Here is a 6533-nt window from a genome sequence, read left to right on the forward strand (position 1 = left end):
GGGGACAGCCTCCGCTCCAACTTTTCTTGTAAAAAGGAAAGCACCACTCCGATCGAACATCTCTGAGGGTCCTCTCGACGAGAGGAACACCAATCGACGAACAGACCCCACCTCAGCACATAAGCCTGCCTCGTAGAGGGGGCTCTAGACTGAGTGATAGTATCTATCACGGCCTGGGGAAGGCCAGAGAGGTCTGCCGCGTCCCGTCCAGAAGCCACACATGAAGGTTCCATAGATCGGGGCACGGGTGCCAAATGGTGCCCATCCCCTGAGAAAGAAGGTCCTTCCTCAGGGGAATCTTCCAGGGAGGGGCTGTCACGAGGATTCTGAGTTCCGTGAACCAGGGTCTGTACAAGGAGGCTCACTGGGGGAAAGGCGTATTTGAGAAGTCCCCGGGGCCAGCTGTGTGCCAGGGCGTCTGTGCCGAAAGGAGCCTCGGTCAGGGAGTAAAACAACTGGCAGAGGGCGGATTCTGGAGAAGCAAACAGATCTACCTGAGCTTCTCCGAATCGGCTCCAAATGAGCTGGACCACCTGAGGATGGAGTCTCCATTCTCCAGGGAGAGTGAGCTGTCGTGAGAGCGTGTCCGCTGCACGGTTCAGCTCTCCTGGAATATGAGTAGCGATTTGAGCCACTTCTGACTCCAAAGGAGGAGATGGCGGCAGGAGCGTACACCCCCTTGGTGGTTGATGTAGGCGACCATCGCTATGTTGTCCGTGCGGACTAGCACATGCTTCCCTCGCAGCATCAGGCGGAACCGATGCATCGCGAGAAACACGGATAGCAACTCAAGCCAGTTGATGTGCCACTGTAGTCGAGGTACTGTCCAAGAGCCCGAGGCTGCTTGCCCGTTGCATACAGCACCCCAGCCCATCCTGGAGGCGAACGTCTTGACAATCACGTGCCTCGAGACCTGGCCTAAGGGCATTCCTGCCCGTAGGAACGCAAGGTCTGACCACGGGCTGAAAAGGCGGCGACATTCCGGGGTAATGCCAACCCGAAACATGCCACGGTGCCATGCCCATCTCGGGATCTGGCCATAAAGCCAGTGCTGAAGCGGTCTCATATGAAACAACCCGAGCGTCGTCACCGTGGCTGCAGATGCCATATGCCCCAGGAGCCTTTGAAAAATCTTTAGAGGGACCGCTGTCCTGTGTCTGAATAAACTCAGACAATCGAGCACCGACCGCGCACGCTCCTCTGTGAGGCACGCCATCATGTCGACCAAATTCAGCTCCATCCCGAGAAAAGAGAGGCTTTGGACGGGAGACGGGGGCGGTTCCTCCAAGTGGTGGCATTTTGCGGGCATAAATGCACCGCAACTGCACGCTCCACCTGGGGAACGTACCCCCTGGCTGCCCCATCCTCGAGGGTAGTGAGGAGGGAAGAGCCCGGACATGTACGGGTGCTATAAGGCGCTTTCCACGTCTTGGTGAACTCTTCATGAACCTCCGGGAAGAAAGGAACTGGGGCCCAAGAACCAATCGTCAAGCCGAGAGGACTCGGGGGAAGGCGCCTTGCGCACATCCAACCCGATACTCTTGGCCGTCCGGAGGAGCATGGCCACCAGTTCGGAATTGGCCTCCGACTGAGCAGCCGCCGCTGAGGGAAGCTGCTCCGCGGATTCCTCTGCCTCTTCTGGCGTAAGCCCCTCCTCTGATGCCGCGATAGACATCCGATCTTCCTCAGGAGCGCCGAAGGAGACGCTGGGCTCACCGCGGGACAAACCGGCGCCCTCACTCGGCATCTCGACAGGACCGCGTGACGAGTCAGACCTCCGAGGAGGCTGACCCGCCGGAGCATTCCGAACTGTGACCGTCAGGTTACGTTTCTTCCTAACCAGCGTGGCTGCCGAACTCTTAGAGCTCGACAAACCCGGCCGGGGAGGAACAGAAGGGAGCCTTCTCGAACACGAGAGGTGTAACCTTAGCGCAGCCATGGACATACGCTCGCAATGAGGGCATGTACCATCCACGAACGCCTTCTCAGCGTGTTCTCGGCCCAGGCACATGAGACAGCGATCGTGTCCGTCAGAGGGAGTCATGAAACTACCGCATCCAGAAGTACACGGACGGAAGACATATGGAGTGATAAGGCTTTTCACGACCGTGTAAGCTGAGAAATTTGCTCTTTTAGCTGGTTGCCCAGGGAAGAACCGCAGCACTCTCGGTGCACTCGAGGCAGTACCCTCGCTGGAGAAGCAAGGAGAAGGCACTGTGTTTTCTCCCGCAGCAAAAGAGCGACAGCTTTCTTCTTTCTTCTTTTCTTCTTTGCTTAGGACCGGTGAGAGGCTCCGAAGCAGAAATCTGAATGAGTGGTTGCACGCCGCCATCTTATTATATATTACGGTGGATAGAATCGCTATTGAAAAGTTAGCTGGTGAGGGGAATTTACTTATTGTAAAGTTAACGAAAGTTATCATGTGCATTGTAATTTCCGAGCGGATATCATAACAAATCTCAGTTGACCAGGAAGATTTTAAAACAAGCGGTTCATTCATACATTTATACGACCTTACCTTCAGGCTGTGAAGTCCAACTGGAAGACAGAAGACAACGTCAGCAGTGCTGAAATATCCAGTCTATCTGTACTCACGGTTCTTTTTCGTTCTTGCTTAGAAGAATGAAAGATGAGGTCAGATGAGGTCATTAAAATTACACTGTTATGATAGTTTAATTATAAGAATAGCATATTTGAAATTATAGACTAAATAGATCTGGCTATTTGAGTCTATCTCTACTGAAAAACAAACAAACAATAGAAAGAATCACAGAAATTCTAATCGTTTCCAATACCATTATAAATATTACAAACCATCAACTTTTAACCATTAAAACCAGTTGTTGTGGCAAAATAAAATCGACTCTCACCATAGTAAGAGAGAAACAGTCAAATGACGTTTATAAGTTTATTCTTTGCAAAGAAGGTCATACAGAAACACAGGTTACTGCAGAGTGCGACCAAGAAGGGAGGGCTCATATCTCTTATATCTTATATCAACTTATATCTCTTCCCCAGCCTTCAAGGTTACATCTCCTAACTGGTAACTTTCCACACTTAGTAAGAGTCAGATAAATACATTCTGCTACGTCATACTCCCAAAAATCAAACCTTTATATGTAGGGCCCCGATACGCTTCTCTTACATCATCCTCCTAGCAGGTTTAAATAAAGCAGACCCTTACAAAATATTCCATAAGCACATAAAATAAGTAAAATTAATTTTTCTTTCACAGCATTAAAAAATGCTTTTCCTATAGTGTGTTTGGTATTTATTCCATTAGGATTTAGTGGTGTAATAAATTTCGCTTTCGCCAACCTAGGGAGGTGAAATAGGGTAGTGATGGGTACTCATGTCACAGCTGATGTTATGATTTTTAAATCGCGTCAATTAATGTGTGGTTATGAGTACATCACATAAGAAAGATTGGTGGGATCTCAAACTTGTAGAACCTCTTCTGTATTATCAACATAAGGAAGACACAAGTTGTAATAAAATACATTTTATTAACAAAAGATAGACAAGAGTAATCAATAACTATTAAATGAATACCATGAAAGAAAAAAGGAATGAAGTGCATAAGATGCATAAAAAGCAAGTGATAATGTTGGGAGTTGCTATGTCAGAGCTATGTTATCTGGAAAGATAAACTGTTGCTACTCTGAAACAAATAAGGTGAATAACCTTACTAGGCATCAAACAAATACGTGTAAGATTTGTTATCAACTGCAATCAGCTATATAATATCTAATGTAAATTAGAAAATCATATACTGATAATATACAACAATGCCAAGGTCTCTGGAAGAGGTTTGGAAGTGATATTTACGTTCACTGTGGTTGAGTGAGCAGTCCGGTGACGGTGACTTCTTCCACTGGTTGCGCTGGTGGCAGTACAGTGGGGAAAGGAGCAGGAATCCGTTTCGACAGCCTTGAAGATGAAGCGCTGTAGGATGCTGATCTCCTGGAGCACCAAGGGTCCTAAGATCTGTAACACGCAGATGTGGCCCTGGAGTAGGTGCTGAAGGTCCTTAGCTTGGAACACGAAAGCAAAGTACCTGAAGTGAAGGTTTGCTCGCCAGAGCTTAACCTTGTTGTAATGTTTGTGTGTCTTTTGCCTCTCTGGGCTAGAGACTCAGAACTTGGTCAATCCGCTTTGTCTCTGTAGGATGGAGACTCAGGACGCTGCATCTGTTGTTGTCTCGCTGGACGAAGACTCTGAACGTAGACTATCTCAGAACGTGGTCGTATCTGTTGACTCAAAAGCTGGAGACTTGGACTTGGTATCTGTTGTTGTCTCACCCTTGCGGGTTGCAGACTCAGAACTGGTTGATCTGTTAGTGTCTTTCCCCTATGGGACTCAGACTCAGAAAGAAGGTGATCTGTTGCAGTCCTTCCCACATGGAAAGAACCTATATGAGGATATATGCGCATATATGAAACCTATATGCAGTATATATGCACATATATGATAATATATATGCTGCATATATTCGTATATATGCCACATATAGGCAAAATTGAGGTGCATATATGTGCATATACAGGCCATATAGGTCTCCTGTATTGCTTCTTTATATCCACAAAAAAGCCCTATATGTACATACACGATATGTCTCCTATATAGCTCATGGCAGGATCTGGTCATTTTAGCTCATATCTCACTTTGGCAACTGTCATACATGATGCCTAGCTCATATTTTCTATTATCAAGGCAATAACTAAGAACTAACTAAAAAAAAAAAATGCAAAAAACTTATGTGCGAACACGCATAATATGTGACATATATAAAATTGGCCGTTTTCCTATATTATATGTACATATATGCACATATATGTACATATAATATAGGCCAATTTTATATATGTCACATATATTAAAAAACCTATATCAAAACCTATATTAAAACATATATGTTTATATAGGTTATTTCTGTGTGGGTTTCCCTTTCGGAACTCAGACTCAGAACTGAGGTTGATCTGCTATCGTCTCACCGGATGGGAGACTCAGAATGAAGGTGATCTGTTTCTGTCTCATCCCTTACAGAACTGAGACTCAGAACTTTGTTGCTCTGTTTGTGTCTTTCCCCTATGGGACTGTGTATCCTGCTATAGTCCCTTCCCTCGCGGGTAGCAGATTTAGAACGAAGGAGTGTCTTTTGGAAGGGTACCTTTATCCCTTTCTGATGAGGAGGAGATTGCAATTTGGCGCTTCTCCGTTTCCGTGCTGTGATTGGCTGGTTCCATCAGAGTGAGGGGACACGGGGCGGCCCACCCTTCTTTCCCCCTGTGGAATTTATTTGTATAGTCCAAACACAAAGCTACAAAAGTGTTACTAAAGTTTTACTGGTGCATTTCTCACTTCTCAAACCTTAACCAGAATGCATTTGGCAATGTTACAAATACATTAAGTCCACACATGATGGGAAAAGATTGAACTGTCATGCATGCATTCATTTGTCTATTAACAGCTAAGTTTGTGTAAGATGTTGCACTACACGTTGCTGTCACAAGGAATACTTATTTCTCTGAATAAGTATAAGATGCGTGTGTTGTAGTGTGCATCAGTTTTAAGGTTTGAAAACAGTTATGAATGGATTTGGATGGATCTCCCTGATCTCTCTTAGTTTCACCCATTGCTGCTGCACCCCTTAAGAATCAGTCTCAAGGTGGGTGAAGGGCACAAACTGCATTTTGACAAATAGGAAGTTCTGTCCTTCCCGGGCTTTGTACCAAAGGTGGTCTCATTGTGCTCTAAGAGAGGTCTGGCTGTTGTCCTGGCATCTTTATCTGATGCCGTTGGACAGTTTGTTTATGTTAGTTCATCAAGATCCAATCAAAATGTAGCAAACCTATGTCCAGTATTGTGGTCAGGGAGGGCCCCTGCCATAAACTGGGCCCTGGAATGTGCTGTCCACTACAGTGGTTTTAACAAGACACCAATAGATGGCAACCAAATACCCCTGAAAGCACAGGTACATCTGGGGATGTCTATTTGACGTCTGCATTTACATCTGCAAGACATATTTTTTAGATTGTTTGCTCATCTGCAGTACGTCTGTAGGACATTTCCTATCAGATGTCAAATAGACATCTATTAGATGTCTTTGGGATGTTTATGATTCAGAATGTATGTAAAACTGACATCTTACAGACGTCTGCCAGATGTTTGTACACAGCAGGTGTTTTCCAGATCAAGTAATCTTTAACAGACATCTTGCAGACGTGTGTGTGCTATCTGGGACCAGCACAGACCAATAAGCACCATTACATTTTCCATTAAAAACCAGTACAATTCCCAGTAAAACCATTACAAATTCTGTGTTTGTTTCTATAGTTTTTTTCAGAAAGGTAGTTTGAATGATACATTTGCATGATTTGACATACATTAACCTGAACATTGTATATAGTAAGCTTTTGTTTCATGTGTCAGATGGTGCTTTCAGATTGTGTCGCATGAATCGCATTTATGAGTTGAACACACATGAACACCACCACAAAAGTCGTAATTATGAGTGGAAAGCTAGGAACTTT

The sequence above is a fragment of the Labeo rohita genome, chromosome 3 (genome assembly GCF_022985175.1).
Source record: "Labeo rohita strain BAU-BD-2019 chromosome 3, IGBB_LRoh.1.0, whole genome shotgun sequence".
NCBI lineage: Eukaryota > Metazoa > Chordata > Actinopteri > Cypriniformes > Cyprinidae > Labeo > Labeo rohita.